We start from the raw sequence: 22,589 nt of genomic DNA on the forward strand, positions 1-22,589 counted from the left end.
AAGAAGATTACAACAATCAACCATACCCCCTCCCTTATTTTTTGTATAAAAGGAGCCTATATTCTGACTAGAGCAGGATGGTTCTCCAAGGCATTAGTCTGCCACCCTCTTGGCCTGCCGGCTTTCCAAATAAAGTGGTCTGCCCGCTTTCCAAATAAAGACACTATTCCTTGCCCCAACACCTCGTCTCCTAATTTATTGGCTTGCCCTGTGGCGAGCAGAACTGAGTTGGGACTCGGCAACAGTCATAGCAGACTTTTAATCTAGGCTGGTAATATTTTTGACATACAGTTATTTCTCAAAAATATGCATGACTTACTCATTTATTTTATTTTAATCAGCTCCCTATACTAATAGCCACACCCAAAATTCTTTTTAAGACAATCCTCCCTCATTCAGATACTTTAGCCTATCAAGCTTCTGCTGGGATAGACACAGGTCTAGTCTCTTTTCCTTGATAATTCTGTCAAACTAAAAAGGACTTAATAAATTATCACTTTAATCCACTCATAGGTTTTTAACAATAAGTGTCTGTTCACATCCTTGATGTGATCCTTGCTTTAAAGGCTAAGCATTTTTAACCAGATTTTATCATCCAAAGGCTTTAGTTTATCTTTTACTAGATGGAGATGAGAATCACTTATCTCTTCCAAACCTGCAAGTTCTGAATTTCTGTGCTCTCTTAATTTCCTTTAAAATTAAGGAATTAAATTCTTTTTCTACTTGCAAATCAGCTAGTTCTTTTTTGAGCCCATCTCTTTCTTGTCATATCTTATCTATCAAATGCAACCAATAGTAACTAACTCTCACAACATTCTATTTTTCCCAAAAATCTTCCCACAAAGAAATCTATAGGCCCAATGACTTCACTATCAGTGTCTACAAATATTGAAGGGAGAAATAAGTTTAATAAAATCCAAATTCTTTTAAAGACTAAAAAAGAGAGTACTTTTCAAATTTATTTTATGAGATTAGCATAATTCTGAAACCAAAATTCACTAAGGACAGTAAGAAAAAGGAGAACTTACAGGTAAGCTCACTTTAGAACAAAATGCAAACTTCCTAAACAAAATATTAGCACATAGAAACTGCAATGTGTAAAGAGGCTAACACATCATGATTAATTTGTGTTTATCTAAACAGTACAAATTCAATTTAGCAACAGACTATTAATCTTATTAAACATAATAACAGAATAGAGGAAAAAAATGATTATCCTAATAATAACAGAAAATGTATTTGATAAAAGTTAATATCTATTCAAGATTTTTTTAAAATAAATCTTAGTAAACTGAGAAAAGAATTTTCTTATCCTGAAAGAGACATTTACAAAAAACTTACAATAAACAATAGACTTAATGGTGAAATATTTACAGCTTTGCCTTTAAATGATGCCTGTTGAAACCACTTTTTATTCAACATTGTACTGGAGGGTCTAGCCAGACCAGTAAGGCAAGGATATGTAACTTTAAAATAAGGACGAGAAAGAGAAAAATAAAACTATCATTATTTGCAGATGATGAAGGCAAGAGAGAGAAACCACATGGCACAGGATTGTTAGTTTTTATGGGCTCAGTAATTTCATAGGGTAACGAGTAGGAGGATTATTCCAACTATGTCAGCTAAGGGGTGAGGATTTCCAGGAACTGGGCCCCCGCCCACTTTTTGACCTTTTGCAGTCAGCCTAGGAACTGTCATGGCACTTATGGGTGTGCCATGAGGCTCAAGGTCTACTGGGAGTCGAATCTTCCACCATCTTGGTTCTAACCAGTTTGTCCTGTCCTCAATTGTGCTGTCATTCCTTCAGTGGTTGTGCCCTCCCCCTTCCCTCCCCTCAATAGGATCATAAATGTGGAAAAATTAAGACTATCTAAAGATAAATTATTAAGACATTTTAGCAAGACGGCTAACTACAAAATGAATTTGCAGAATCAACTGTATTGCTATACATCAGTAACAATTTTAAAAATGAAAACAATTTTAAATATCAGCTATGCTAGCATAACATATATGAAGTATCTACAAATAAATCTTTAAAGATGCCAATCGCTATATGGAAATTGTAAACTTTATTGAGAGAATTTATAGACCTGAAGACACAGATATACCATATTTATGGAATTTGGAAGACACAACCCTGGAGACATTTCAACTCTCAAAATGAAGTACAGAGTCAACACAATTCCAGTAGAAGTCACTAGCAGTTTATTTATAGGATTTAAAAAGCTGATGCTACAATTTACAAGGAAACACAAAGGATCATAATTAGCCATGATACTTTTGAAAAGTAAAACAAGGTAGGAGGATTTATTCTAAGACTAATAAAATATAGTAATTAATATAATGTGATATTGACACGAGTGATCAAACAGACAAACAGAACAAAATAACCAGAAATAGACTTATACCTATTTAGACCTTTGATAAATGACAGAGATGACATTGTGAAGTCCTGGGGAAAAGATGTCTTTTCAATAAATGGTTCTGGAACAATCAAATACCTATGAGAACAAAATTAAATTGTACTACTTTACACCACCAAAATATCAATTCCAAGTAGATTATAAACCTAAATGTGAAAGTCAAAACTGAAAAGCTTTTAAAAGACTATATAGGAGAATATCTTCATGACCTTAGGATAGGGAAGAATTTCTTAAATAAGATGCAAAAAACACTGAAGATTGATCAATTTAACTTCATTAATCTTTGTTGAAATTAGGGGTGAGAGAGAAGATAATAAAGTGCATCAGAAAATGATAGCAAAGTAAAAGGTTAGGGGGGTACACCCAAATGGACTGAAATTCCACAAAGTTGAAAAAGAAGTTGTCTGAAATGGCAATAGGGAGGTATAAATAAATACAAAGATGGATAAATCAATAATTCTGATTCTTATTATATGTGGTAGTTATGTTCTATAAAGTTGCGTTGAACACTCAATTAGTGAATACTAAGACACTGTTCCTATGGGGAAATACAGGGTTAGGATCCTGTAAGCCTCTAGTCACATTTTCATCAAGTGATCAACACATAACCTTGTTTTGAGTACTTCCATTTAAAGATACTTTATTTAATATGCTCATGGCAACAGCAGTATAAGTCATGTCTGAACAAAGTTAGTATCTAACACATGTATTTTCTCTATAAGGCCCATCACAGCATTCTTGCACTAAAAAACACCAGAATGCACTTCAGCACTACACTTGGGGAAACCATTTTAACAGTGAAATCATCATCAAAAAGCAGAAAAATATGAAAAATATAGCATTAAACAGACCACCAAAAGAATATCAGTTTTCAGTAGGAGAGATGAAACGAGAAGGGAGAACAACTGCCTTATTCAAACTTAACAGGGAACATGCTCCTCATGTGATCCAAACTTTTTACCGCTCTGCACATGTCTACAAATGACCCTGAGTATTGACTTAGGGGTTACAAATAAATTTTAGAGAATAGGTGAATTCATAAATATGGAATCCTTGACTGAGGATCAACTGAGTACATATATATGTATATTCTCCAAGAAGGACCAAGTGAAGCTCTGAATGAATCGGGCAAGAGGGTGCAGGAGGGGCACACTGGCTGGAGGGGCTTACATTTTAAGGAATACCCAAGGATAACAGAGATGAAAAGAATATTTGCACTTAACTGATTCCAACATTACAAATGAAACTAATAAAAAGTTCTTTGGAGGTTTTCATGCTTTGACATATTTGTCTGCCATAGATAGCATCATAGGACACAGATTAGGTCTGGATATGTGGACATATCCAACATGCTCAAACATCACTGTATCCCAGACTGTTAGTTCCTTAGGATAATTCCTAGAGATGAATGTGGGCTAAATTGTTGTGTATAATGTGTTGTTGTTTCTAATGGGGGGGGGAGGGTCAGGGGACCATCAATAGGAAACGTGTTAAATTATACTCTACCCATTAAATGGACTATTATTGTTAAAGGAATAGTATCTTTGAAATATGTCCTTATCTATGTTACCAATTCCCATCCCTACCTCTACCTTCCCCCTACAAACCTGATTACCCATCAACAAAGCAAGGTATGAGAAGGTGGGATCCTATAATAAGATAGGTATAAAAGTAGCTATTGTCAAAAAAATAAACAATAAAGGATTACTTTAGCTGCCATTCAACAATCAAGCTACCCACCAGCTCGCAGAGTTCCTCTTATAGAGTGAAGAAGATACTCTGTCCCCAATTAAAACTTCTCCCTAAAACTGGACTTGGAAAGGACTTGGATTGTTAGGAAGAAGACAGATATGAGATAAAGTTGAAGAGATAGACAGGAACGACATCGTATAAGACTTTGTAAGCAATAGTAACGAATTTGGATTTTCTCAAACAATAGCAATTAGATATTGATGAAAGTATTTATGTAAAGAAATGATATGACATATTTTTTTCAAAATTTACTCTGATACAGTGTGGAGAAAGGACTAGGAGGAAGTAAAAGAAAATGTAGAGAGACAAGTAACTACATTATTGCCTTAGTTTTGGTGAGAAATGATGATGACCTGCATAAATATAACAGTAATAAAGAGAAAAGGATATATTTCAGACACATTTTGGAGAAGCTAATCCTCTAAAGGGCTAAATTTGATTACATTATAATGGTAATATTGATTATTTTCCCCCCTACATTATTTCCCAAGTTTTTAAAAAATAATGTTCTTACATTTAAAAGAAAAAACATTTACTCTAAAATAATTAAATAAAATAATAAAAATTTAAAATAAATAAAATACTTCTAGACAGATTCATGCCTAATATTTGCACAGTCCAGGGCAAGAGCATAAATGAAAGCCCATACAATACCTCCAAAAATTTGAAAGTTATATAACAAACAACCTATTAAATAAAATGTTTAATCTACTTAACTTGACAAGATTAAAAAAAAAAAAGTGTAAAGCTATGATTTTTATATAACTAAAAGTTGACAAAATATCAAGACAATTGAATGTAAGTATTCTTGCACATGTCTGGATATAATGTTGATGAGTTGGCAATATATAAATTAATTATAAAATAAAGACATACATAATCCACAAATTATAATATATTCCATAAAATTTATTTTTCTTCCCTTAATTTCATCAAAATCACTAGTTATGTTGTTATAAGTAAGCTTTTCTCATCATCTATAGTATTTAAAATAAAATGTAATTTATTCAAAATGTATAAAATTTGAAGACACTGTCTTGAAAAAATATATACCGAACATGAAAAAATCAAAAAATTATTTTCATATTTGTTTTCAAATATCTTTTTTCTAAACTGCTCAAAATGATCTATAAAATTAAAAAGCAATATATAAATTAGCAAATACCAAATTTTAAGTAAAATTATTATAGTAAACTTGAAACTCTTATGTAATCTTTTAAAAAACAAATTAAATCCTATTACGTATTTTCACAAAAATAGAACTACTCACAATTCTAGCATTCAAGTTTCATCCACTGTCAATGTCAACAACTAGTATCACATATATTATGTCTTGACTTTCATACATAAAATTTAAGAGTAATATAAATTCTTTAATATTGCAAAATATTCCTCAGCTGCCATGGACCACTGTTACAAATATCACCCTAATTTGTGAGTAGAACCACAAATTGGAATACAAAGAGAAATAAGAAAATGGATGTTTAGCAGTACTAGAAAATGATAATTCATTATACAAGACTCTGCATTTATGCTAAATTAATTCATTTGTGTTTTCTCTCACCTAAGAACTTCTGTCACTCAAATCATCCCCATACTCCAAAGCGGAATCCATCACCAACATCAACAGCCCATAACTTTCATGACATTCAGACATAATCACCTTTTGTTTCGAGGGCATGGGGCAACTGATGGAGAGAAGTGTATCTTGGGCCCGAATGGTCTAAGTCTTTAGAGTAAATATTTGGATTGTAAGTGGTGCTCTGCTAGTGCTGAGTGCTGGTTCCAAAATGACACTTTTTTTTTTTTTTAACATTTGTGATTTGTGGGTTCTCTAAGAACAAGACCCAGGACAGGAACCCTCCTTGCCCAGGTCCTTCAGGTGGTACCTTAAAGTTAGTAAGTAAATGGGTCATCTAGAATTTAGTGAAATCTAAGGGAAAAAAACAATTCAAGCAGGTTAATCGTAATAGTTTTTCTTTTTTAAATGCATATAATGAGAGAGCTGTTAACAAAGACAGAGGTAAAGACAATTGCAGCAGGGTGAAAAAAAATAAAGCCTTTCTCTACTAAGCTTTTGGTTTAATCTATCAGTTATAACACAGATGACTGAGACTTTGAGTCTAGATACTACTAACATTTTTTAAGATGCTCCTCAGTCTTGATATTTAAAAGTATGGGCTCAAAGAATCACCTAATGCTTTAGTTTACACTTGCCAAAGCATAGAAGATTAAAGGTAATAAAATGTGTTTTATAACTAAAAATATATCATATAATATGAGAGAGAAAAGAATAAGGCTGCAAGGGCTCTGGAGAGATGGGAGAAATCAGGGGCTTAGTTCTTTCTTTGGATACCTTTATCAATTACATTGCCTACTGTCCAAGGCTGTCAGCCTATAAACTAACTTTTGCATTTAAACAGTGAATTTTAACTGAGACAAACAAAACCCAAATGCTCATTAAATTTTATCACCAGTAAAGACAACACAGGATTATATCAAACATCCCCTTAAAAATTAAACAACTCCATTTTCACCATTTCCCAATATCTCATACTTCTAAACTTTCTTTGGGAAGAGATGTAGGAAAAGAAACAACTCTGCTCTTAACCTGGATTATATACTTCTTCTACTAAGGCAAACTCTAAAAAACAACAACTGCCACTTACTGAATAACTATTGTGTGTTACCATTAACCTTCAAAATAATTGCCAGACAGGGGCAATATTCACCTTTCAGAAAAGAAATCAAAAGCACAGAGAGAAGCTCAAAATGACCGAGGTAGGTAAATGGAAGAATCTGTGTTCAGAGCCAGCTCTGTCCCACTCAAGCTGTCTCTCAAAATGTTCACCATCACAGACAGTATCCACCAACCCTATAACTAGCCACTGCTAGTTACTGACAGTATTCAGTAATACTTAGCTTCCATTCCTGTAGTACACATTCCCAACCTCCCCTGCCACCTACTCCACCCAGTCCTGACGGGGTTCTATAAAATACAGATACACAATTTCAATGTTGTTGACCATCCAGAAATTTTGAAGTTTTTATTGGCTAGTTTGGTGTATTGGTTGGGGAAACAGAATTGATTTGCATGGCTTAGTTCTAAAATTGGAGGGCTCAGTGAATCCTTGAGTTAGGAAATATTTCAGACTGTTACTAGTCTGTCTACTAGGCCATGCCAGAAATACCTTCAACCACACTTGATATTCCACAGCCTTGTTTCTCAAAGCCTTCCCATACTCTCACTATAAGTAAATATTTCCTACATTTAATTGAAATCTCACTTTTCCAGTCCTGAGTAACAGTGAGGAATAGCTCTTTCTTGTAATAATTTTTCAAATACAGAAGAGGGCTTTTCAGTCCCTACTTTTATTTAAGCAGCTTAGTTATTGTCAGTTTTAAAAGTGGTTGGTGAAAATCTTATATAATAATACACACTCTCCTAGAGAAATTGGGATTGATTTCAAATTTAAAAGCATTTTATTAGTCTCATAAATTATAGCAAAATTAGAAATAAAGTCCATTTCTTAACTGACAATAAATTCTATAAAAACAACCACTAATATTTAATGTTTACGAGTAATTTTCCAAGAACATTTAAATCAAATGTGTAATTTTGGCAAAGTTAATTTTTTTAAATGTACAAAACATATATATATATGTGTATATATATGTGTGTGTATATATATTACACACACACACACACACACATACACACACATATATGTGTGCCAGAAAATGCCACCGATTTTCAAGATGTACTCTTATTATCATCTCTACAAGATGACTGAATGTAACATTGGGAACACATCTTTTAAACAGCTCCATATACTATCACTACTGCTGAGATTTCTGACTCCTCCCTTCTGGGTTATCAGTGGCTTTCAGCTCCTAATGTATTCCTGAGCTTGATCCTCTACATGATGATCTGCTGGATAAATAAACCAAGAAAGGAGAGGGGGATGTTATGACAGGTGGCTAACATGTCATCTTTTGACAGAAAAATCAGCTTAGAAAAAAGATCATGGAAATGAAGAAAGAAAATATGTAGAAGACTAAAAGAACAGTAATAGAGCCAGAAATTTCCAACAGGTAAGAAACTGGGAAACAAACATCTAAAATGCTAAAGAAAAATCTTGCAAATGTCTTTTTCAAATATTCTTTTCATGTTAATCCAGTTTTAAAATATGTGAAGATGATTAAAAATTGAAACTATTGTACTTTCAGGCCTAATTATTCCAGATGTCTTCTTGCTTATATGACCAGGAGACCTTCTGAATATCTCTCTGTCTTCTCAGGGACACTGTTCCACTGATAGAATTGTCCAGGTTGTTAAGAACTTGCATTAATTTTCTGGGTTCTGTTTAATTGTTTAGGATCTCAAGAACATACTCAAGTCATTCATGCACTTCCATCAAGCAGACAAAGAGGAAGACTAAATACTAATTACTCACTGGAAGACTCAAAGTTCTTTCCAAGAACTGATGGCCAAAATACCTACCCATAACATGACTTAGCCTAGAAAAACTCTTCTTACAACCTTGACTTAATGGAGCTTTTCCTAAACCATCCAGCATCTAATAAAACCAGTGCAAAGAGCAACAACTCTGCATTTTTCTACTTCGAGTTCTGTCAAGCCCCTTCCCTAGTCTTGCTTCTAACATTCATAGCCTGTACTGTGGTCTTAATTATAGGCTTTTTTAGAAACCTCTCCCTTATTATCATCTTTAAGAAGCAGAGGGGAGCTCAGAATGTCACCAACATACTGATCGCCAGTCTCTCCCTCTCTGACATCTTAGTGTGTGTCATGTGTATTCCAATACTGTCATTTACACTGTGATGGACCACTGAATGTTTGGGGATATCAATGTGCAGACTCACTTCCTATGTACAGAGTGTCTCCATCTCTTGTGTCATATTCTCACTTGTGTTAATTGCTGTTGAAAGATATCAGCTGATTGTGAACCCCCAGGGCTGGAAACCCAGTGTAGCTTACACCTACTGCAGTATTACACTAATTTGGCTATTTTCCCTTCTGTTGTCTATTCCCTTCTTCCTGTCCTACCACCTCACCAATGAGCCCTTCTGAAACTTCTCTCTTCCCACGCACCCCTACACCCACTGGGTGGCCTGTGCAGAGAACTAGCCCTCCAGAATGAACCAGCCCCTCTTTACCACCTCCCTGTTTATGCTCCAGTATTTGTCCCTCTGACCTTCATCCCCATCTGCTACCTGAAGATTGCTATCTGCCTCTGCAGGAGAAACAGAAAGTAGACAAGAAGAGGGAAAGTGAGAGCCAGCTCAGGGAGAACAAGAGGACCAACATGATGTTGCTCTCCAGTGTGGTCACCTTTGTGGCCTGCTGGCTGCCTTGAATGTCTTCAGTGTCATCTCTGACTGGTATCATGAGGTCCCGATGAGCTGTCACCTCAGCCTGGTATTTGTAGTTTGCCACTTGGTTGCTGTTTTCTGCATGTATAAACCCTCTCTTCTAAGGCTTTCTCAACAAAAATTTTCAGAAGGACCTGGTGCTGTTTATTCACTACTGCTGGTGCTTTACACCTCAGGAAAAATATGAAAATATTGCCATCTCCAGCATGCACACAGATGAATCCAAGGGATCATTAAGATTAGCTCATACATCAACACGTATATAAAAATTGTTTATACTTACTGCTAAAGCCCTTCTTGAATGGGAGATGGCTGGGGACAAGGCAAGATGCAAAAGAATACAGAACCAACAAAAGAGCAACTTTACACTACTCAGTTTTGCTTTAGGCCAGCAAACCTGTCTGATATACTGACCCAACACAAACACACAAACATGCACACACACCACCCTTTTCTGTTAGAAGAATAACTCTAATAACTAAAACAAACTAGCTGCCATCATTTGTGGCAAAGAATGACAGTGAGAAAGCAAGAGAAGCAAGGGGCATTAATGGCAGGGGACCATAATTCCCAGATATTGTTATTCAATGGAAATCCACAAAAGCTATTATTAATGACATCCTCACTAAAAACAATGCTATACCTCCTTAGCATTGAAGCAATTCCACTTTCAGATATGGAAACTAACTTTCAACCATGTCAAAACCACTATTCAATTAAATAGCAAAGTCAGAAAGACCCCTATTATAACTTATTAACTAACAAACTGAGTTTGGAATGGAAGTTGAAGGAATGGTTTTAACCTAACATTTAAACTAAGTACTGTAATTATACTTAATTCCCATGCCTGGATCAGATCCTCTAGTTCATGAAAACAGTATATTTTCTTCACTAACAGTTCTAATAGTGCCACAAATTCTTTAGCACTCCAATAATACTAGAAATAACATCAACTAACTTATTAATGGCCAACGTAAATAGAACTTTCATTACAAAATGATATTTTATCTCTAATTCTTTATGTATATTAAGTAAGGGGTATTATGACTCAATCATTGGGTCTGGTGGACTTCATCAGTATCATTATTATAATTAGTTCTAGATCTTTTAAAACCTCTTGTGTATCTTATGAGTTAAATATTTTAAAAATATCCCTCATCACTACAGAGTCACTTACGTAGGAGAATCAGCTAGACTGTCTTAAAAAAGGATACTAAGCTATTGTTTAAATAGCCATTTGTTCAGTGACTTTTACTAAATCATGACTAGCTTTATCTCATTGGATAAATCTCCCATGTACTATTAAATGGGAGCTGCAGCTTATTTGTATGTTAAAAATGTACCTGTATTTTCTTTTCTTTTGAATAAAAGGTAATGTTTCTCTGAATACCTGTGATTTTTCTAATGTGTGTAGTTATTTTTCACATTAGCCTCCTATTTTCCCCTCCTGAAAAATTTTTTCCCTCTCTCCCACCTCTCTCTGTCTGTCTCTTCCTCCTCTCTCCTGTCCATCTCTTCCTTCTCTACAGGACTTCAATTCTGTTATATAATTTGGGGGAAATGAACAGCAAAAGCACTGCAGGATGCCCAAATGAAATAAAATATAACTGTCTCACAGTATTAGCTGCAAATAAAAGCTCTTACCTAAAAACCAACCTCAAATGGTGTCAGTTTAGAATCCTAAAGGTACAGCTGCAGCCTCTGAGCACAGAAAGCAGTCAAATCACCCTAGAACCTTTTCTAGACCTTCTGACAGATTGTGGTTAATCCTATAATTAAGATCCAATGTGATATTTTTACTTATAGGGTAAACATATGTTGATTCTAGATTCAGACCAAGCCATTGAAAGTAAGAAAGGGCTTTCAACAAACTCTGATACCATCCTCTCCCTTCACCTACACACATAATCCCCGGCTCCTCTAACCCTGACACCCCACCCCAAGCATTCACAAGCAATCTCTAATCTATTACTAAATATTATAGTGTTCTTTCTGGCTCCAGAAGAACTAATTCCTTCTCCTATGAAACTGTTTTGTCTTTTCTTCTAAACTTTTCTTGAGCTTTAATTAAACAAAAGTCACTAGTGACATAACTATCAATAACAATCTCTCTTGTGTTTATTTTTACCTCAAAAAAAAATAGTGAATTAAATGTAGTTTTTAAAGCATGCCTTTACCTGTAAGGCTTACATTCTGATAGTTGGGAGAGCACAGGTCTAGAAATAACTACTTAAGATAGTATAATGAGAATATAAATCCAGCATTGTGGGTGCCCAGTGGAGGTAAAACTCATTTTTGAGAGGAAACAAAGATTTCAGGAAAGTCCACTTTATTTTCTATTTTTGCAGTATTTGTGGAAGGTGCACACCAACTAGTCTACCAGTGAGCCACTTGGTGAATGAAATAAGGTCTCATTTTCTCATTTACCTCTCTCCCAGTTGCCAGACAGGCCTATATTCTCCCTACTAGGAATCTGTCTGAGATTGGAACTTGATGTTTGTCAGAGAGCGATGGAAACACAGTTCCCTCTAGCCAGTGCTCCAAACGTATGTTCTTCTGTTCCCTGACTTCAAATCATTTTGGATTAAGAGTAGTATCTCTTATCTTTAAAAGTTTCCAGAAAAGATGACTATTAGTGGGAATCATGCGTCTGCCTATTGAAACAGAGCTGAATAAGAAATCACTAACACATCCTGCAATGAGTCCCCTAAGTTTTCTCTCTGACCATTTCTAAAGATCCCCCAGACAATTTCTAACAGAGAATCAATAACATAAATGATCCACTGAGGGTAGGGGACCCTGAAGGAAGACCAACTTTAAGGCAGATGATCAGGAGTTTGGTAAAGGGCATGTTGATTTTAAGACCCTATAAAATATCTACATGGAAATGTATCTGCAATTGAGCATACAAGTCTAGAAATCTGAAAAGTTGTCTGAGCTGAGAAAGATAAGAAGAAAACTATGAATCTTTTATAAAAGTACAGGTCATTTTAATTATGAAGGGACCGTGCAGCATTTTAATATGGTGATGTAAGTACATATTTTTCCTTATATACTAAGCAGCTTAATGGCAAGGAGTATGGATTATTTGTTTTGTGTACCTCACAGCACTTATCTTGCTCATGGTAGGCATCCAATTGTTATTAATTGAAATGAATTAAATTGACTAAAGGATTTATTTTGTAAGCCAGACTGTTTTGTGAGACAAGGACTGTGAATTATCAGAGTTGGGAGTTAAGTAATTAAAGATTAATGGTACTCAGGGAGGACATGACATACAGTAAGAACCAGAATGCGGTTTCTTGAAAGTAATCAGCTGTCAGTCTGGCAAATCAGTCAGGTCTGTGCAGGCTTGCCCATAAGTAGGGCACAATTTAAAATGCTAGTGCAAAACATGCTGAGAGGAGAGGATCATAACTTTAGAACGTGACTACAGACTTTATTACAGTAGGCAAAAACTTGTAGTCATTTTCACTGTATCACCATTGTGTGTTCACCCAAAACAAACAATTGATACACACCATTATAAAATAAGGTGATTTAATGTAGATACACTGTTTTTCAAAGAATTTCTTCCATAAGAAATTTCATAAACCCATATACTTTAATTTGCAAAACTAGATTCCTGCAAATTCTTCAGTGCCATAAATAATGAGAAACAATTAAATTTTCCCCACTTAGTCCAAATGGCTGATTGATAACTCAATAAGCATTTCATTTCATACAAATTGTACTGCAGTGGTTATTTCAGAATGGAAACAAAAGTATCAGTCAAGGCATTAGATTTAACAAAAAGTGATAAAACAAGAGCTGATATTGTACAGAACACAATAAACTCCCCTCACTAAGAAAAAAAAATGGGCAGGTCCTTGGAGTGGAAGGAAATGTCCTACTAACTTCCAACTAACTAAGTTGACAAAGTTCTTCAAGCAAACAACTTTTAGAAATGAAAGGCTAGTATTCCAAGGCAATCAGCCTCCAGGAGAGAGGGCCTCATTATGACTCCATGGGAAGAAAAGCCAGGTTAAGGCAGGACAGAACTTTGACTTTTTCAGTGAGTCAAATTCTTCTTCTCTCACTAAGGAACCATAAAACCTAAAAGCAAAAGTCGTTGCATTAGGGATTTGGAGGAAATCTTCCTCATCCTGGAATCCTAGAAGATGTCTTGTGCTTCTTTACAGCAGCAGGACTCCAAGACACTGTCACCAGACAGTTGTCTCCTGAAGATTCAAGTGTTACACCTTTATATTTCCAGCAAAGTTTCTCAATTTCAAAACAAAGACAAATATTTCAATGTGTGTGTGTGTGTGTGTGTGTGCACGTGCCTCACCTAGAAAAATGTCTAAAAGGAAATATTCCAAAGTGTTAACAGTGTTTATCCCCAGGCGATAGGACTTTGGGGTGACCTATTTTACTAATTTCTTCCTTGTTCCATCTTACCTTCTAGGCTCCCTTCCCCTCCCTTTCTTTTGGTCTATTTGCTTATCTGCATTTTCTAAAAGTCTACTAGGAACATGCATTATTTGTATAATTTTTTCAAGTGATGAGAAAAGGTAAAAGCTTTAAAAAACAACAATTCAAAGTGTCAGTCTATGAGGCAGATGTGGTATAAGTCAGGAGACATGGGTCTACCCTGAAGTTTGGTCAAATTGCTTATCCTTCCTAAGCTTCAGTTTCCTCATCTTTAAAATGCATCACTAACTGAATAAATATTTAACAAGCATCTACTACGTGATTAAATACAATAGTTAGCAAGACTGACATAATGCCCTACTCTTCTGGAATTTACAGTCTATCAAAGATAATGCTTTTTGAAAAAGGTAAATTGTGACAAGCGAAATACAGAGAAATGCAGAGAAAATTCAAATTATGAGGACACCCAGCAGAAGGAACTAACCTTATCTGGGAGAATGGAGACAGGAAGTAGATAAGGGAATCTTCCTTCAAGAAACAACTTTAAAACTAAGATCCAAAGGATGATAGGATTTAGCCAGACAGAGATGAGGCTGGTTATGCTCTTAACTGCTGTGTATCCAAAGGGCCATCTTGTCTTTCTACTCATTAACTCAATCCTAAAAACATTCTTTTTTTAGTCTTTTTTTTTTTTTTTTTTGGTGGGGGAGATAATTAGGTTTATTTACTGATTTATTTATTTTTAGAGGAGATGCTGGGATTAAACTCAGGACCATGGGCATGCTAAGCATGTGCTCTATCACTTGAGCTATATCCTTTCCCAGCAAAAAAAAACATTCTTGAAGGTAAATAATATTACTCCAGTCTACAAGTGAGGAAACAGTCAGTTAAACAGTTGTGTAGTCACACAGTAGTAAACCCTGATGTGTCTAGCTTCAGATCTGATCATCTTTCATTCATCATTCAACTATCAAATTCTCTGCCAGTTCTCTGCTAGACATTGGAGATAAAGAAAAGAAAAAGACTGGGTCCCTGCTCTTGAGGAATGCACTGTTTCATGTGGGGTGGGGCAGGGTTGGGGGGGGACTCTAAGTAATCCAGACAATTACTACCTGGTTAAGCATTTAGAAAGAGGCAGAGTGGGACTGTGCCTTTTCATTAGAATCTAATTCCCTAGCTCTCCCAGGAAACCAAGAGGATACATGGTCACTGGCAGACTATACAAACTGGAAAATTTGCAAAGATGTAGCTGAAGCCTGGCATCCCTGACTGGCACTGACCAACAGCTCTGTCTTCTACAACACTGGGTCCTGCTAGTCTGTTCAGATGAAAATCTTTCAGGAGAATGGGTATCCAAATGCTTCCTATTCATCTTACTACACAGAGCAAGCATGTTCTCAGCACCTCAAGCGGATGAAGAACTTCAGCAGTAGCACTGTGAGCTCCTAGAGAGAGATAGATTGTACTAAATCACGTAATAAATTATTAGCTTGTGCTAAAGCATGCCTGCTGTGGAACACTTTACGAAAGTTTTCAGATAAAGCCCCTCCTTACTCACATGCCTTTGAAAAAACACCCTCTCTCTATGATTTCAGGGAATTGAGAAAGAAAGTACAAAACAAGGATTTCAGAATTGCTTCTGGAAGAGCTTCAGCCAGGAGCTCTCAAAAACAGATGTTAAATCTAATTTTGGAGCCCAATAAAAATGCTGGGCATCTAGCTTGGTAGAGTGAGTCTGAAATATGGCTCCTAAGTTAATGATTTAGTGGGACCTAGATCTACATTACTGTGTGGAGGGACCTCAATTCCTCCACAGAGCACCTCATAGGAAACAGCTCACAGATCTCAAACGTTTTCTCATCCTTCTGAGAGGCCACAAGGAATATCTGCTTGCTTATACATTCCAACCTACAATAAAATTGTCTCTGGTATTGGTGGGACGTGGATTGTCAAATAATGTTCCTGGAAGCCAGGAGTCCTAGGGTGTGGGAGCCCATGATTGGGTTAACAAATTGTAACAGATCCCAGCCGCTTATTTCCTTAAAGAAGATGTGCTTAGTAACTGCCTTGAGGTTTTAGCAATGGCCCAGGCCCCCTGGCTATAAACGCTGGGCTGGGTGTGCCTGCTGTTAGTCTTCTATCCCCAAAACAGCCTTGGGCTGGAATGGTAAACAACTTACAAAAAACTGCAGACTCAGAGGTGAGAAGGTTGGTTAGCCAATGACGGGTAAGATCCCCTAAGGGGACAACCTAAGACTGGCACAGCCACCTGAGTCCAAGTTGTTAAGCAGCTGATTCTCCTACATTCCGCCCTGATAAGCTGAAAGGCTCAACACAAACATGATTCACCAAAAAGGGTCTTCTGACCTTGAGCCAAACACCAACAATAAACAAAGCCTTTGTACTAACTGTGATCCCACCCTGTCCTTCCCTAAATTCCTGCATTCCTCTTTTGACTGTACTCAATAAATATGAGAGATTTGAGAGGCTCGTGGAGTTGGCTCCTGACTCCCTCTCGCTCTCTTGACTTTTCCACAGAGTCTTGAGTAATTCATTCCATCTCGGTGGGACTTCTGCTGGCCAGAACCCACAACTGGTGATGAACCCACACTAGGGTTCTCATCCCAAGTCTTCCAAGGACTTATTTTGCAGCCCTAAGCATGTCACTAAACCCCCTTTTGTGCCTCAGTTCTAACATCTACGGATAGGGATTTCTGCTGCCTTCCTTTCTGGAAGAGATGTAGAGATGACACTGGACTAGCCTTCCCTACTCACCCCATGCTCCAGTAGTATCTGATGACATTCCTAGGAGAGGAGAGATGGATAGGAAAGTGGTAACACATTATCAAAGCATAGTATAAAATGTTCAGGTTCTGAGTCATCCCACCCTGGGTTTAATTCCTCACCCTACCACTTATGAGCTATGTGAAATGAGGCAAGCTTCTTTAACATCTCTGACCCTAGAGCTCTATATGCAAGAGAGAGAATAATTCCTGCCTTGCAGGACTGTTATGAGGATTGAAGATAATGTATACATGGTGCCTGTAACAAGTTAGGGACTGAAAAAAATAGTAGCAATATTAAAATTTCTGACACCTAGATAAGCCCTGAGGAGGCTGCTCTTCTATAAATTTATATGGGTCAGACTCAGCCCACAGATCAGAGAGTTGGGCTAAAAATCTATGGAGGAATCTAACTCCCCAAAGATGATGGGAAAAAAAGCAGGCCATTTCAAGACACTTCCAGCATCCTTCCTGAACACTGATCATGTAGAAAAAGACTTTCTACCTTCACTCAGTCATGGCCTTGGTATCACTCTCACAGGAAATCTATTGTCACCCCAAGGGCCTGGCTTCACAACCCAACTACAGAGACTACAGAATACTGGGAAGGGGGATGCAGATTGATGGAAGAAGGGCTTGCAATTTTAAACATGTAGTTTGGGAAGGTTTCACCGAGGTGACACTTGAGAAAAGACTTGGAGGAAGTAAGGAAGTAAAATACGCAGACAGCTGAGGGAAGAGAGTCTGGGGAGAGGGTAGAACAAGCTGCCAGGGCCCTGAGGCAGCAATAAGCCAGGTGGATTCAAGGAAGAGCGGGAAGACTGAAGCAGAATGAGTAAGGGGAGAATAATAAGAGGATGAGGCCTGAGAAGTGCGGGGCCTTCACATATAGTCTCTGAAGTGATAGTCTTCTCTTAGGCCTCAATTCTCTCTTCTAAAAAGTAGGCAGAATAATAATACTCAAGGACAGCATACTTGAAAGGGCAAAATAAAAAGACAACACAGCTAACAACCTAATGACTGGAAATCAAAGACTTGGGTTCTAGTCCTACATCTAACCCTAACCAGCTATGTGGCATTGGGCAAGTCACTTCAATTCTCTAAGTCTGTTTTCTTATCTGTAAAATGCAAAGATCTGGCCTAATAGAGACTTTTTTTAATCTGAAAAATTATGCATAAAATATTCTTCAACAAACAGCTGGAACAATTGGATATTCATATGCAAAAAAAAGGAGAACTGTGATTCATACCACATTTCATATAAAAACTCAAATGGAGCATAGCCCTAAATGTAAAATTTAAGTTATAAAACTTATAGAAGAAAATGTAGGGAAAATTTTTGTGAATTTGGGTTAGACAAAGATTTCTTAAACACAACACCAAAAATATGCTCCTTTAAAGAACAAATTGATAAACTGGACTTCATCAAAATTTAAAACTTCTGCACTTCAAAGGCACTGATAAGAGAATGAAAAGGCAGGCCAAACTGGGAGAAAATATTTGGAAAGCACGTAAGACTTTCTGCCCAAAATATATAAAGAACTCTCAAAATCCAATAACAAGAAAACAACCCAATTTTTTAAGTGGGCAACAAAACTAAAGAGACATTTCACCAAAGAAGATCTATAGAGGGCAAATAAGCACATGAAAACATGCTCATGCTCATCAGTTATCAGGGAAATCTAATGAAAACCACATGATATTGCCTACTGCACATCTGTTAGAATGGCTAAAATTTAAAAGACTGACACATACCAAGAGTTGGCAAGGATGTAGAGGAACTGAAATCTCATAAGCTGTCGGTGGGAAATAAAATGGAACAACCACGTAAAAATTAAATAGACAACTACATTTGATCCAGCCATTTCACTCCCAGGTGTTCATCCAGAAATAAAAGGATGTGTTCATGCAAAGATACATACATGAATGTTCATAGCAGCTTTATGCGTAATAGCCAAAACCCAAAAACAATCCAATGTCCATCAACAGGTGAATGAACAAACACACATGGTATATCTATATAATGGCTACTACTTGGCAATAAAGAAGAATGAACAATTGATACAGATTACAATAAGGATGAATCTCAAAACAATTACAGTGAGTGAAAGAAGTTACACCCCCACCAAAAAAAACACAGTACCTATTGTATGCCATTTATATAAAATTCTACAGAATACAAACTAAACTATTGTGACAGAGAAAATCAGTGGTTGTTTGAAGACAGATGGTAAAGGGGAGGTATTACATGGGAACACAAGAAAACTATGGGGGGTGATGGATTGTTAATTATCTTTGTTGTGGTAATGGCTTCACAGGGGTATTGCATGACAAAACTTCTCAAATTGCACACTTTAAATATGTGTAGTTCAAACAATAAATGCTAGAGAGGGTGTGGAGAAAAGGGAATCTTCCTACACTGTTGGTGGGAATATAGTTTGGTACAGCCATATGGAAAACAGTATGAAGACTCCTTTAAAAACTGAAAATAGACTTACCGTATGATCCAGCAATCCCATGCCGGGGCATATATCCAGAGGAATCTCTAATTTGATAAGAATGTACCCCAATGTTCATAGCAGCACTATATACAATAGCCAAGACATGGAAGTAATCTAAATGTCCATTGACAGATGACTGGATAAAGAAGATGTGGTATATATACAGTGGAATACTACTCAACCATAAAAAACAATAAAATAATGCCATTTGCACCAACATGGATGGACTTGGAGACTCTCATACTAAGTGAAGTAAGCCAGAAAGAGAAAGAAAAATACCATATGATATTACTTATATGTGGAATCTAAAAAAAAAAAAAAAAAAAGACACAAGTGAACTTATTTACAAAACAGAGACACAGACGTAGAAAACAAACTTATGGTTACCATGGGGAAAGGGGGTAGGGAGGGATACATTGGGAGTTCGGGATTTGTAGATACTAACTACTATACATAAAATAGATAAACAACAAGGTCCTACTGTACAGCACAGTGAACTATATTTAATATCTTGTAATGGCCTCTAAAGAAAAGGAATATATATGTGTGTGTATAACCAAATCACTATGCTGTACACTAGAAATTAACACATTATAATTTTTTAAAAGCTATACTTCAGTTAAAAAACAATCTATACTTCAATTTTTAAAAGACCCATTTAATAAACTTTGAAAAATTCAAAAATATGTGCAGTTTATTGTATGTTAATATACTTCAATAAAGCTGTACACATTTTAAAAAATAACACAATGTACTCACTCCAATGCAAGTCAGCAAACATTTATTAAGCATCTACTTTGTGGCACAAACTATGCCAGGCCCAGGAGAGGCAGAGACGAATATAACCAGGCTCTCAAGGCACTTACAAGCCTCCAGGAAGGAAGCTCTAAAGCAACTTCATAAACATATTGCACTGTCACCATCCTCTGTGGGAAGGGAGGAAACAAGGATAACCTTTGACAGTGAGAGGAACCAAAAGGTAAAGAGTGGATCAGAGTTAACTCTTCCCCCTCTACCTCCTTGAATCCTCAACCCCCAAACTGGAAACATTCTTCTATACTCTCTCATCTCAGAACTTCAGAATGTCAGTGCTGGAACCATTCATAGGAAGGACTGAAGCTCAGAGAGGGAAAGTGACTTGCTATCTACCATAAAGCTAGTCAGTGGCAGAACTAAATTGAGCAGGCTGGCTCCTGACTTCTGTTGGGAAATATTTTTGGAATAAATGCATTATAACAATATTTATTCTCTATCTGAGCTGACTTTAGTGAGTAATGACTGAGGAGTCTCAAATTCACACAGAAACTTCACATGAAATGGAGCTGGATGAGTTGATTTATTCCTCCATAGTCAGTCTTCAAAGAAATTCTGTGAACAACCAGGGTCAGAGCCACTGGAAATTCAGCCTCTATAGCTGACCATGGATTTAACTGTCAAAGCTTCCAGCTCAGTTTTATTTCTGCTCAGTCACCACTTACAGCCTTCTCAGAGGAAGGTTTCTGCAGAAAGGCCAAGGGACATGGGAAAACCTGTGCAGATAGCATAACAGCCACAGAGATGAACAAATTTTACAGATCTATCCATTTATCCTTTCTTCCTCATTCTCCCTCACCCCTCCCTCTGCAACATACCTCTACAACTCTTTCCCCCTAATCCCTAAGGCTGAATACAAGCTTCTTCTAAGTCCCAAGAAAGGACAGAAGAATAAGGAGAGAAATGCACAGGATGAATGTATGTGTCAGGACAGGCTTGTATATGCTATGGTAACAAACACCACCAAATCTCTCAGGTCAGGGCCTGAGACTGGGGGTGGGGAACTTCTGTTCCATATAATCATTCAGGGACCCAAGATATTGAGTTCCACAGCTGCAGTTATACCATCTGGAATACATGACCTTTTCAGTTACTAAAGCAAGGACAGGGAGAGATGAAGAGTCTCATACCAGCATTTAAATAACCTAGCCTAAAAGTGACATGCATATCACTTCCACTCATAGCCCATTGGCCAGAACTATTCATATGTCACTATCCAAAGGCAAGGGATGGGGAAATATAACCTTCCAGTGTTCCCTGAAGAAGAGAATCAAATATGGGTGGACACCAGAAGTCTCTAAAATGGATCTGGGGTTATTGGTATCTTGAATCAGATGGGTCAGCCTACAGACTTTACAAAGGATCTTGAAGGGCTTTACAATACCTTCTGATTATCATTCTTCATTTTCTAAATTAAAATGATTATCATTCTATCATTATCTGATTATCATTCAACCATTTTTCACTTTCTAAAATTCTGGGGATGACAAGTTTGTTAGTTAGCCCTTAAGCTTTGACTCTTCTCATGAATGTCTGTTTGCTCCAGGTGATCCCTACTTTGGTGCTCATAGAAGCACTTATTAATTTATAAAAAGCATTTCGTTATAACTTCTTCCCATTACAATGTAAAGGCTTCTTCCCATCCTAAGTTATATTTTTGGTTCTGAGTCTTACCTTCTTGGCCCAGCACACATCCCAAACACACACTCCTAAAAGTGGTCAAGAAGAAGATAACTGAAAATAAAATTCACTGGCCTTGAGTCTGGGTCAGAAAGTCTGGACAAGATGATCAGCCACAACATGCTTTTTAAAGATCTCATATTTTTAAATGCTTGATCTTCCCAAGGCAGCCCTTCCACTTTAGTTAAGACAATCATTTATTTTGTCCACAACATATGGTCACTGCAGTCTCTGGGCCTTTGCCCATGATGCTCTTCTTCTGGTCTGAAAATCAACCAGTTTTGATCCATAATTACCTTTAAAGTCTAGCCCAAGACTCAGCTCCCCAAAAGAGCCTCTTCTCAGCAGCCCTGACTCACATTGTGCCTCCAGTCCTTGGGCTCCTCCACACCTGTACACAAAGTCACCTATTCCTCCTGCCCAACCCTCCTCTAATTCTTCATTTAGTACTCTGCTTCCAGGCTGCCAGCCAGTCCCTAACAAAACTGAAGCACCTCACACACCATCTGGACTTTATATCTCTTGGCTCTCCCTGAGTATCCAGTATGGGGCCAGATCTACTTGCTGAGTAAAGAAAAAGACTACCTAGAGACTATCAGCTAGAGAAGATTCAAACTTTAGAAATTACCCAAATTCCTTAAATCCTAACATATAACAGAATTGAGAATCTCTTTGTCCTATTAATCTTGAGGAATTTAAAAATTAGTATATAAGAAGAAAAAAGAAAATATTTACTATTTATTTATCTTCTTATGAATTCACATTCAGCATCTGTTTTCTTACAAAGTTCCAAACAGAACCACTGTTTACAATTACAAACAGCTGCCTAA

The 22,589-nt window shown here is 36.7% G+C and overlaps 1 protein-coding gene and 1 pseudogene across 6 annotated transcripts in view; one reads left to right on the forward strand and one right to left on the reverse strand.

Annotated features, from left to right (window-relative positions):
* KLHL3 (kelch like family member 3) overlaps positions 1 to 22,589 on the reverse strand; it is a 238,159-nt gene that overhangs the window by 158,573 nt on the left and 56,997 nt on the right. The gene's annotated exons all lie outside the window — the stretch shown is intronic.
* LOC141577087 (neuropeptide Y receptor type 6-like) lies at positions 5,334 to 12,203 on the forward strand (annotated as a pseudogene).

The sequence above is a fragment of the Camelus bactrianus genome, chromosome 3 (assembly GCF_048773025.1).
Source record: "Camelus bactrianus isolate YW-2024 breed Bactrian camel chromosome 3, ASM4877302v1, whole genome shotgun sequence".
NCBI lineage: Eukaryota > Metazoa > Chordata > Mammalia > Artiodactyla > Camelidae > Camelus > Camelus bactrianus.